Consider the following 12752-nt stretch of genomic DNA (forward strand, 5'->3'; position numbering starts at 1 on the left):
AGCCTTGGGCATATTACTAGGTTAAAGCAAAATTCACAGAACTTTTTAAGATAAACAGAGATTCTCGAGTAATGTTGCCAAAACTATAGCCCCAGGGCCAAATCCAGCCCGTTATCCTTTTTTAAACAAAGTTTTGGGATACAGCCACACCCTCATTTATGAATGGTCTGTGGATGCTTTGTGCTCTCACAGCAGAGTCGCTGGGACAGAGACAAGTGGTCCCCAAGCCTGACAATACTCACTCCCTGGTGCCCACAAAATATTTGTTATCTGGCTCTAAAGAAATTCCTCCATACTTTGAGTTCCCCATGAGTTGTGGCCTCAGCTAGGTATAGAATGTGGACCAGATCCTGCCTGGCAAAGTTCCCACCTTGCCCTGCCCTTGGTTTCTTCATCTTTGAACATTCCACATGCTCCGAGAACCCATAAAGGCCAGCACAGCCCCTAGGAGACAAGGTTCCCCTCACCCTTTTCAGACCACAAATCCTCTGCAGCTGGAGCAGCCCTTTCCTGCAGGCCACACTGCCCTGAAGCTGAGCTCCACCCTCTCCCTGCTCAGACCTTAGTTCACCCCCACTCCCACCCTAGCCTTGCCAGCTCAGTGGACCTGTGAGGTCACTTTGGGGATTCTTTCAAAAGCAATTAAAGGAGCTGATTTAATAATCATTTTTAAAACAGCAGAGTAAGAAGAACAGATTTCTGGGCAGACAGAGCTGTCTCTCCCAGCTGTGTTAACTGCCTATGTTCTGGAAGAACTCCTCAGCCCCCAAAACATCTCTTCTGTGGAGGGCAGTCACATTCCTTAGGGCCACAGAGAATTGTGCTCCACAGACTTCTGTGCTTTCATAGTAGAGGCCATACCCTTTGACCCCCCCTAGCATGGGGACAAGCCTCTGTACAGTATGTTCATAAACAAATTTTGTTGAATGAATGATTTCTGTCTGTGCCAGGATTCCAATATTTTTCCTTTTTTCTTTTCTAATTTAATCCAGAAATTGGCCTGGGTTTACCAAAGCCCTGCCAGGGTTTGCAAACAATCAAAGGCGTCCAGGCTCCATTTCTCACTAACTTCCAAGAATGTTGGGGCCGTGTGGTGATGGTGGGGAAGGCAGTGGCAGGTCAGGAATGTTTTGTGCTGGTCCCCGGGGGAGGCGGGTATCATCTCATGAACTGTCCCTGGAATTGCAAGCCAGCCAGGGTGAAGGTTCTGCCCCAAGTCCCGGTTCACGTGTCTCTGGTTCTGGTTCCTGGGAAAGAGAAAACCAGCTCTGGAACCCGACACTGAAACTGGCTTCCCGTAAGTTGAAGGGAAGTAAGCAGGGTTCTCTGGCAATGGGGGACACATTTGGGTTTGGGCTTGGCCAGAGCACAGGGTGGAAGAACGGGAAGCAGAAGTTCCCATTGTTGCACGACAGCTCCCCAGGCTTTGGGGCATGCTGATGCCATGGGCTGTAGCGAGACATCCTCATGTGTGTCCCACTGGACTGAGAGCATGGCCCTGTGCTCTGCCAGGAGGTACAGCCATCAGGGCCGATGGTGTGTGCTTGAGAGAGGGCCACACTTTCATATGGAGCCAGGCTGGAGGATAGGCCCGGGTGAAGGTGGCTGTGGACAGTAGGGAGTGGTGGGGACTGGGGTGTCGGGAGAGGGCATGCCCCCGGAGATCTCCTCCTGGGTCCTGCTAGCTTGTGGTCATGGAGGAATGTGCAGACCCACTGTTGCCAGCTCTCTTTCTTTCTTTTTTTTTTTTTTTCCATGGGAAGTTGAGAATCCAACTTTTATGGGAAATCTAATTATTTTTCAATGTCAGCAATAAATTGAAATTAAGACCTCACATTGCACAAGTGAATCAGAACACGACCGCAGGACAAGTCTGGCCGGTCAGCTGGTGGATGGTTCCTTCTGGCCTAGAAGAAAGGAGGCGACTGCCTGCCCTGCTGTGTCCTGTGATGGGGGATAATTAGTGCCACCTCCCAGTGCTGGTGTGAGCATGACTCGAGTTAAACACCAGAAAAGTCCTTTGCAGAGTCCTGGGTCTGCAGAGAGTAGCCTGTGGACATGAGCTATTCCTGGCAACATGTTTGTGCATTGGGCGCTCTCTGAACCCCTGATCTAAGTAGGGCCCCATTCTGGGCACTGGGGTACAGAAGTGAGTTGTCATTTTCCTGTGCTCAGAGAGTTTGGAACGTGGGAGGGATGGGAGGCAAGGAGAGGAAGAGTAATTACGTCCTGGTTAATGCAAGCGCTGATTGTATAAATATAGGGCATTCTGGGGTCATGGGGAAGAGCACCTCAGACAAGGGCCACTTGAGCTGCCCCTGAACAGAGGCAGGGGTTAATGAGGAGAGGAGCCTGGTGCATTCAGGTGTTGCTGCAGGCCATAGGAGGACATGTGCAAAGGCCCAGTGGCAGTACCACATCACAGTATGAGGTTGGGCCCAGCTGGGGCATAGAGGGCTGGAGTCAGGCCGGAGATGAGGTTGGCAGAGCCTTTTGCGTCAGACTAAGGGGCATCAAAGGGCTGATGCCTGCGGTGCCGTACTATGACAGGGGAGTGATGAGGTTGTTCTGGAGTCTAAAAAGAGAAACTTCTCTCTCTGAGAGTGTGGGGCTTATGCCTTCTGTTATCAGAAACTTGTCCCCCCATAGCCGGAGGAGATGGAGTTTTTATGCCTGGCAGCCCCGTGTGAGGAGACACCTGATATTCCCACATTGTCCCAGTGGCCCTGGGTGTTCCCTCTCCTGGATAAGCTCACCAAGGCTCAGGGAGGTTGGGTGGTGCAGCTGGGGCATGGCACGTGGGATTCACGTACATGTGGAAGACGGGCCCTCCTTGGCGACCTGGCCTAGGTACCTGTCCCTTTCTTGCCATTCTGGTCTGAAGAGCTAGTGCTCCTGGACCCTTGAGGAAGAGCCAAAGCATATCCTCAACTTGGCTATCTCTTGCTGATTTCCCAACAGCATTTGACATCACTTGCCCTTGCCCCAGACTGTTTTCCATCTACTGCTTTGACTCTCCTGGTTTTTCCCTTGGCTTTTCCATCTATTGTGCCTTCCTGTTTTCTCTAAGATTTGCTCACTCTCTCATTCACCCAATCAGTGGATGTTTAACGAGCACCTGCACCTGCTGGGTGCCAGACACAGCTGCAGGTGCTGGAATGTGGTGCTGAGGAAGCCCAAGATGGGGTGGTGGTCCTGCCTGCACAGAGCCCACATTCCAGATTCCAGGGGGGGCAGGGTGGACAATGGGACAGTAAGTACTTCTCCCACCCCCTGCAGTGATGATGGCGTAGGTGAAGAAAGTTCCAGTTGGGGGAGGTACCATGGTCTGGCCTTACCTGTACCTCTTCTTCCCTGGGGTGTGTGCCACCCCACCCCCACCCCTAGGATTCTCCCCAGCCTCCCTCTCCTCTCTAGGAGGCTGCCTGACAGCTGATGTGGAAGTCTGGGAGCATCTTGCCCTTGGCCTCCCTGGGGGAGCTGATGGTTGTCAAAGCGGGAGTTAGAGTCCCCGTGGACAAGGAGGGCCAGGCATCATCACTCCTCAGTGACAGCTAAAGGCAGCTGCGGATTTTGTCTCTGCAGACTCCAGCAAGGAGGTGACAGCTGAGCTGGAAAAGCAGCGAGTGTGGCACCACACTGGGCTCCAGGTCTGGGCCAGCTTAAGCTGTCACTGCCAGCCTGCTCCCTCAGTGCCAAGCACCCGGGGGATCCTGGGGTACTCTCCTGCCAGAGGGGGGCCTGGTGACAGGTCTCAGGGGGATTAGGAGTTCACAGAAAGGTGTCACACATTTAATGTCAAATTCAGGGGATCTGCTTATGTGATTTGCATGGTCAGCACCCATGCAAAGGGCCCAGCACGTACGAGGTGTTAAGTCAACATCTTTTGAATAAATAAGTGGGTGAATTCTCATAAAGTGACTATGGTCTTACAGACTCCCATGAAAAAACCAGACTCTTCCTGTCCATGGAAAAGATGTCCCGGCAGGCCAGCTGTCCTCGTCCCTTCTTCCTTATGACCACAGCTTTTTCTCCACCGTAGACACTAGATGTTTGAATCATCAGGTCATAGGGATGCATGGTTTTAATTTCAGACTTGCCAAATCTTGCTCTCAAAAGCCTTTGCCTCAATTCCCACTTGTGCTTCAGTGGGTGAATTTCTCAATGTCGCCTAGCCTGTTTCCCCACGGGTAAAACAGGGGTAATAAAGCTCACTTGGCAGAGTGTGGGAGGTAAAGAAATGATTCGAGGAAGCCCATGACACAGGTCTTGGAAGGTCATGACTTACCAATGAGGTGCCACAGTCATTTGTTTGTGACATCTGCCAAACCAGCCCAGCTCTCGTCCTTGAGAAGCTTGGCTCTCATAGGGACACACTCACCTGCTTTAGGTCAGTAGGGTGGATGAGGGCCTTGGCAGCCCTGAGGCACAGCTAGTGCCCTCTGCCTGGCTGGAGAGCCCAGAGTTAGTGCCATTTCACTCAGAGGGAGCCACACTCTTGGCACGACCTAGGGCAGGCTTGGGGGTTCGGTTGGGCTGGGAAGCCTCAGTGGGATGGAGCTGGCCAGATGGAGGGAGCTTGGGCTTCATCCTAAAGCTTTAAGAGCTAACAGGTTCTAGGCCCTGAGAATATAACAGCCACAGATACAGAAGAGCCCTTGGTTCTTGGGGCATAGGTCCAGGGGAGGGAGGGGGCAGCTAACAATCTAATGAACTAATGAGGGCATTCGAGATTGTGATGGAGGCCAAGGAAACAGCCTCGGGGGAGGGTAGCATCTGAGTTAGCCAGCACCCAATGAACATGGGACATGGGCCTGGGGAGCCGGAGACCACCAGGTGTAGAGGCAGGGTGGTCTACACACCCCCTCTCTGCCCAAGTCTGGAAAGGAGATCTCGTGCCTCCAAGAAGTGCCCTGTGTCACATAGTGTGTTTATCTTTTGGGTGTTTAGTCTGAGCCTGGGCCCAGGTGGGTTAACATGTCCCACAGCCTGGGAACTCAGTGACTCAAACAGATTCTGCTGGTGTGAAGAGCCGTGTGCTTCAGCAAGGGCAAAACCACTTCCTACTGTGTTCAAGGAGGCTCCTTATGCCCTGAACGTTGGGAAGGGCACTAAACATGAGTGAATCATTCTCAGGGAGGGCTGTGCTCACAGCAGACAAGCCTGGAAGTGAGTATGATGCTGCCAGTAGGATTGGAGCAAAGCTCCTGAAGTTTGCTGGGAGCTCTGAATTACTCATGAGCCCTGCTTGTGCTGGGGGACACAGATGATGGTCTAAACTGTCCTGGTTTTCTGAGTCTTTTCTGGGTCAACGCCTGTTTGGCAGGGTCCCTCTCTTCCTCCTCATCACATGGAGACCCTGGGGCCCTGGTGGCAGTGGGGACGCTGGCCTAGGGGGTTCAGGTTTGGCCTTGGGCTCTTTACCTGGACTGCTCAGGTGTGCTGGGCCCCACGTGGCCCAGGTCATGTGCTATGATGCCCTGTCCCCTCTGCAGCATCTCCCAGTCCACAGCCAGAGTAAGACAGGAACATCTGGAGCCCACACACACCCGTGGGGTCTGGGAGAGCCAGGCTGCTGCTCAGGTCTGTTCACTCACACCAGCGCCCACCCCCACCCCCTCATTTCTCACCTTGCACTTGGCACTACATTGGGAGCGGACTCTGGTCTAAATCTAAGCAGAAAGCAGGGCCCATAGCCCTTGGGATCTGTTTGACCATAACGGTGTGTGGCGGGTGGGAAGAGGCAGGGATGGGGCACTGTGACCCTGGGTCTGACTTTTTGCCTCTCCTCAGCCACCTGTCTTGACCTCCTTCACCCACCAGGACACTTTCTCCTCCTCTATTGCAGTCCCAAGGGACTTCCTGTGTGTTATGGCCACGCCTCCTCATGATGGCATTTTCCTGCTCTCTTTCATGGATCAAAATGGTGGTAGGGCAGCAGAAAAATGTGAACCACAGAAGGAAGGAAAACGCTTTGTTTTCAGATGGCATCCCGGTGCCCAGTTGAATACAGGTGACAGAGATCACATCACAGGGGTGAAGATCATGCCTTTCAAACTCAGACTGGTGGGGGGAGGTGAGGATGCCACAAGGTCTTGCCACGAGGGCCCCTCCTCACAAAGCTTCTTCTGGACAGGACTCCTCATCGAGTCCCGGGGGCTCTGTGGTCAGATAGTGCCAAGGAGCTCAGGGGAACATCAGACAGACAGGCGATGTCCCTGGACTCTCCGGGGCCAGGGTTGCTGCCAGCAAGAATCAAGATCCCTGCCTTCTCTCTGCTCCTTCCCTGTTAGTGGCCTCTAAGCAGTGGCCTCAAGGGAACGCCAGGCCCTGACCTGCAGCCTCAGCAGAGTCTGCCCTTCCCTGTTCTGTAATATTACCACCTTTCTCATGAGTTGTTGGGCAGTGATGAGAACGTCAGGTCCTACATAGTGCTGTGTGGGAGGGAGAACACCCCTGTGTGGATCTTTCTTTCTGTCTCTGTCTCTGTCTCTGTCTCTGTCTCTGTCTCTCTCTCACACACACACACATGCACACCTGATGGGCCTTGGAAAATGCCTTGTGTGCACTGCTGTCCACCAAGGCCCTTCAGATAACCCAGAGCAGAGCCCCTTGCAGGTCTAGGAGTGAAGCCTGGGAGTGTACGCTATGCCTGGGGGGTTGCTAGATGCTTTAAATACAGTGTTGGGGCCCATCCTGGTGATAGCCTGAGGGGTAAGGCCCAGTATCACCTCCATTCACAGATCAGGACACTGACATGCAAACAGGCCAAGTGCCAGGCCCAGATCACGGGGAGCCCCTGCAACCTGACAGAGAGATAGGGAAGGGGCAGCTCCAGGGGTAATCAGCACCAACAGGGACTGTCTGCTGAGGCACCTTTGCTTTTGGTTTGCCTGGTAAACACTTGTTGAGCCTCCCCTGGGTTCTGGGCATCAAACTGCTTGCCCGGGGGTGGAGGAGCCCTGTCTCTACTCTGGGGACAGGCAGAGACATCTCCAGTCCTAGCACAGTGTGGCCTGTTGTGGGATGGGGGACAGGAACAGTTTGGCCTTCTCTGGAAGAGTCTTGGGGTCTTGGAGTCGTGTGCTTGGACCCAGTGTTGAAGGAAGGCTCTACAGGCCTCGCATTTTTGTTGTACCATCCAGTCAGCCCAGCCCATTTGCATTTCGTGGTATTTTGAGCAGAGAGGTAAGTACCATGTTTGTCCCTGCTTTGCTTGGAAAGTATTTGCTGAGAAACAAGTGGGAAAAGAAGATCTGCAAAGGGCACGTTTGTTCTCACAGTAAGACCAGGCTTTGGCTGCCCTGTTCGCGTGTCAGGAGATTTGCACGGATGAAAATCTCCCTCCCTGGAAGGCTGCAGACCCCTCTGCCCCAGCTTCCTGCAGCACTTTCTTTGTCACCGCCACATGACGGCCCGCACCTTCTCCTGAGGGTCCTCAGAGAGACTGAACTTCTTCCCAGTTATTGCAGGGGTTCCCAGAGAAGTCACAGAACACCCTGTGAGCCCCGCTTCCTGAGGCCTCATGATGGATTTTTCCATGTGTGGCTTGTCCGTCAGTGTGGTGCTGGGTACAACTCGCACTGGCACTTAGTTGCCAAAGTTCAGCTCAGAGGAAAAGGTGTTAAGTTTCTTGAAGGTTCAGCGTGAGGAGTGGGAGGCCAGCTGGCAGCTATGGCACTGCCTGCCCCAGTAGCAAGCCCCCGTCCCTGGACCGGCCTTCCCTTTGCCTGCCCGTCCCCCCATCCTCCCAGCAGAGGAGAAAGTCACCTCTGCCCAGCAGCCTTCGGCCACCTGCCAGGGCTCACCGATGGCCAGGGTAGAACTCTGCCACAAAGAAGGCAAACTTTTACATTATCATGCAGAGCCTGTGTCCTTTCTTGTTGTCTATTCCAGAACAGAAGCTTGGCCGCAGCTTTGCATAAGCAAAAGGCACATTACAGTGTCTTTCCCCAAACAAGAGAGCCCTTGGCCTTGCTCTGCACAGAGAAAGGCTGCGGCTTTGAACATGTTCCCCCAAGGTTTAAAGATTCCAGGATCAATTTCTCAAGACAGGGCTCAAGGACGTTGTCCCGGCTTCCCCTCCTCCCACTGTGGTCTGGGCAGAGGAGAGCAGCCTCTGCGCAACACAAGGGTCCCCAGGGAGGGCAGGGTGTGGGTGGAGACACACTTGGGCACTCAGCTAGGGTCTGGGTCATTACAGGGCATCACCGGCCCCACTGGTCTCACACATTTTGCCCATTTCTTATAGTTTCATGTTCTTCAAAGTCATCCATTCACTCACAACTCTTTACTGAGCATTTACTGGGTGCTTGGCACTGCTGGGGACACAGCAGCAAGCAAGGAGGAAAGGTGCCTCTTATATCAAGTGCACAGTCCTGTCTAGAAGCAGCTACTTTTGGGGGTGCTTTTGGGGCTCATTGTGAGCAGGGACAGTTGTGTTGGGCAAAAAGCATGAGTAGACAGAGGGCCTGGTAAGTGCAAAGGCCCTGAGGTAGGGATGGGCTCTCTGGGCAAGGTGCCTGGAGGCCAGTGGCTGGACCACACTGAGCAAGGCCAGGGCAACCTGAGAAGAAGCAGCAGGGCTTCAATTTTATTTCAGTTGTAGTGAGAAGGCCTTGGCGTGGGTAGGGATGAAGCAGAAGGGTAACTGCCCCCCCTTTCTTTGAAACCCATTTATCACCATGACTTTGTTTTTTCAGATGCTTTTCAGAGATTTCAAGAATTCTGGGGCTGGAGATGGGGAGAGGGAATTCCAGGGATGAGCCACTGCCCAGACAGCTGGGAAGGGCAGCCAGGCTTTGCAGAAGGCAGGGCAGTCGAGGCCAGGGGCTCCCCAAAGTAGCTGTAGGGGAGCATGGGGAAGGCAGCCAGGGACCGATGAGAGAGGGCTCCGAGTGCCAGCCGGGGTGGTGGTGGGGCACTGAGGGTTCCAGGCAGAGGAAGAGGAGGCCATATCTGCTGAGTGGTGACTGTCATGACCAACGGTGCATGGGGGTGTGTGGGCAGGATGAGGCAGAGAGCGCTCCGGGATCCCCCCCAACCGCACCCCTGCTGCTTATCTGAGAGATAGGGTCTGGGTCAAGGGGGGAGTGGGGAAACGTGAGGGAGGTGTTTGGAGGCTGCTTCCTGCCTCCAGTGACTGCACGTCCGTCAGCCCACCGCTCAGCAGCAGTGTTGTCGCCGCGTTCCTACTAAGGATGCAAGTGTTTCACTGGAATTTGGACTCTTTGTTCCCCTTGTCTCGCAGTGGTCTCTGTGGCCAGGCGGGCCCTGCTGGCTTCTAGCATCTGAGCAGCATCCTGTGGGCTCGAGGGCTGGGCAATTTACAGCCCCCTGAAAAGCGGATGTCACCCTGGGGGTGGGACCAGGGAGGGCCCTCTCCTCAACCCTGCCCTGCATTCTCTGAGAGGCGTCATAGAGCCCAGGGCACAGCCCACCGACTTCCTGAGAGGAGGAGACTATGTGGAGCTGTAGCCCCTCTGGAAGGCACAGAGGCTTCCTAGGGGAGAAACCCATGAAAGGCCCACCGCATTTGACAGTGACCAGAGAGGTGGGCCGGGGGTCTCCAGAGTAGGCCTGGCTGCCAGCCTGACCCACAGCCTGGCCTCCCAGCTGGCCACCTGCTGGGGGTGCCCCTCTGCATCCCAGGAGGCTGGGGGGCAGGGTGCACCCATCTAGCCCAGCGTATGAGAACTGGCAGCCAGTGGGCAGCTCGGAAGGCAGGGCTTCCCCAGCCTGGCCCCAGCTCAGTGGCCTGACACCCCCGACTCTGGTAGCCTTGCCGCCGCCCCCAGCAGGATGTGGGCCTCTGCCTCATAGTATGTAGTGCTGAGTGGTGGGGTTCCTGGGGTTCTGGTCATCCCCAGTCCCAAATCAGGAGTCAGGGTCAGACCTACTTAATATCCAAGGACATGGGACCCTTACCTGAGATGAAAGTGGCTACCTTTGGGCATAGTGGCAGGGGTCAGGGGAACAAGAGGATCCCGGGCCCTGATTGGCAAGGTCTGGGCTAGGAAGTGGAAAGGGTCTCTTTCCTCCCTGTGGGGACAAGCATGCACAACCTCACTCAGAGCTTCAGCTTCCCCATTGCTCATGGGATTGACCACCTCTCACCCTGGCCTCTAAGGGCTGTTGGGAGCATAACATGAGCTAATTCTGTGAACTCAGCCCCGAATCCCTTCCAAATATCAAGGTAGGTCTTGATAAAACTTGTCTTCCTAAAGCTTGTAACACCATGGGCTTAGTGCCTACCCTCACATGGTAGGGGGTGAGTCCCCTCGAGGTGTACCCCAGACCAGCTCTTAGAAGTACGGTTAGAGCACAGGCCTTGGAGAGGCACTCTCAGGGTGTTGAGGGAGTCTCTAGCCCCTTGTTTTCTGGGGAGGCTCTGAGAGACAACCCTGAGGCATTTTTCCTTCCTGTGCAGAGCAAAGATGGACTATTTCCATTTGCCAACAAGGGCCTGGGGCTGAGGTGGGCCCCAGAGTGTCCCAGGGCTGTATAGGAGGTGCCTTCCATTCTATTCCACATCTGTTCCTCCCCCCCACTCACCCCTAATCTGAGCCCCACACTTTACACCTCAACTGCTGTAACTGGGCACTTTAATCTACTTTTCATAAAGAAGCCAGAGTCATCTTTGTTAAATGCAGTGTCATTATCTTTTTATCATGACTCCATATCCTCCACTGCTCTTTGAATAGAACTGGAACCCTTCTTACTACGTGAATACCTGTGGGGTCTGGCCTCAGGGGTCCTCTCCCCCTGCTTAGTCCTTGGAACACACTTCACTGCCTCTGACCCCAGGATGTTTGCACATGATGCTTTCTTTGCCAGGAGCACTCTCCCAGCTTTGCTGAGCTAATTCCTTGTCATTTCTTACCTCTGAGATGACATGCCATGTCCTTAGGGGACCCACCAATCCTCACCAGGGCAGATTCACCACTAATATGCCCCCTAGATTCCCTGCCTATCCTTCGAGGTCCTCGTCAGCATTTTCATGATTGTGGAACTGTTTCTGTGATTTCTGAGTGTCTCTCTCTCTACCTCCTGACAGAGGGCCAGGTCGGGGCTGGTTCACTGCTGAATCCACATGCTAACATGGTGCCTGCCATGGAGTAGGGCCAATAACTTTCTCCTGGGTCTGCTGGGTACCTGTAGAGGTCCATGGAGGAGAGGCCAGGCGAGGCAATTCTGAACCCCAGCAGCGGGTGGTGGGCTTCAGCAGGCCAGGGTGGCTCAGTTGGAGAAGTCCCATTGCAAATCTGTACAGGGCTCATTGCTGGGCTGGGGGGTTATATGCATGGCACGATGGACATCTACACATCTAAAGCTCAAACATGGGGGAAAAGGTAGCTTTCTTGAGTTCTTATATCTGATGCCACCCTCACGCTGGGATAGAGAAGGAAATGTGACCTGGCCCATGAGAGGTTCAGAAGGCTTTGGGAAGAATAGTCAGGGCAGAGGGTAAGTAAGCTCTGACTCTGGGCTTGTCTTAGTTCACTCGGGCTGCTCGAACAAAATACCACAGGCACAGTCATCTAAACAACACACATTAGTTCCTCGTGGTTCTGGAGGCTGGAAGCCCAAGATCACGGTGTCAGCCAATTTGGTTTCTAGTGAGGGCTCTCTTCCTGGATTGCAGGCAGCTTCGTCCTTGCCATGTCCTCACATGGCAGTGAGAGAGACAGTGAGGGAGCTCTCCGGTCCCTCTTCTTGTAGAGGCGCTAATCTCACCACAGGGACCCCACCCTCATGGCATCATCTAACCCTGTTTGCCTCTTGAATGCCCCACCTCCGGATTGCATTATGTTGGGGGTTATGAATTTGGGGGAGACATGATTCAGTCCAAAGCAGGGCTGGTTTATCCCCTGCCCTCCTCCCTCGGGGTAGGGGTGGTTCATGGCATAGCCCCCTTGTGTTGGCACACATCTGTCCCAGCATGCTCTGCCCTGGGCAGTGGCCCTCCAGGCTGAGGCTCTGCAGTTGGGGTCATCAGGGCTTGTGCTCTCCTCCTTGGCCATGCAATGTCTGCCCTTCTCTCCTGTAGGCCAGCACCCCGTTGACTCCCTCTGAGGCCCAGCTGTGCCCCCCAGAGCCCTAGGCCAACCTAGGCCAACCTACACACCAGCCCCCAACCATCCTACCCAGCTCCCTGGGAGCTGGCCTCCATTTGGGCTCTCTGAAGCCACCCCTTCTCAGTATGAACCTGTCCCCTCCCAGGTCCCAGACAGCAGAATTGGGCTCTCTCTACTTTTGACTTCTTCCCTAATGTTTCCACCCTCCCTGCCCTGTCTCCCCAACTGGAAGCATAGGCTGGGGATCAGAGGTAGAAGGAGTACAGTGAAACCTAGCCATTCCACCTGGCCTTTCTCTGTCTTCCCTTCTCTCCTGAGCCCTCCAGCTGCCGGAGGACTTCCCACATCACTGCCTTCTTCACTTCTGCTCCATGATTTTTGCTCAAAGCCCGTGAGCCAAATTGGCTGGGCTTGCTTGTGAGACATAAAGCAATACTTTGGAGATTTAAAAAAAAAAAAAAAAAAAAAAAAAAACCCTCTCTTCCTCCCTTTTTAAAAAAGATTTTATTTATTTATTTATTTATTTATTTATTTATTTATTTATTTATTTATTTATTTGACAGAGAGACAGAGCCAGTGAGTACAAGCAGGAGGAGTGGCAGAGGGAGAGGGAGAAGCAGATTCTCCACTGAGCAGGGAGCCCCATGTGGGACTCAATCCCAGGACTCTGAAATC

At 53.9% G+C, this 12752-nt stretch overlaps 1 protein-coding gene across 1 annotated transcript in view; it reads left to right on the top strand.

Annotated features, from left to right (window-relative positions):
• The window catches only part of ADAMTS2 (ADAM metallopeptidase with thrombospondin type 1 motif 2), a 223555-nt gene that overhangs the window by 136375 nt on the left and 74428 nt on the right, over positions 1 to 12752 (top strand). The window lies entirely within an intron of this gene.

This window comes from Canis lupus, chromosome 11 (genome assembly GCF_011100685.1).
Source record: "Canis lupus familiaris isolate Mischka breed German Shepherd chromosome 11, alternate assembly UU_Cfam_GSD_1.0, whole genome shotgun sequence".
Classification (NCBI taxonomy): Eukaryota; Metazoa; Chordata; class Mammalia; order Carnivora; family Canidae; genus Canis; species Canis lupus.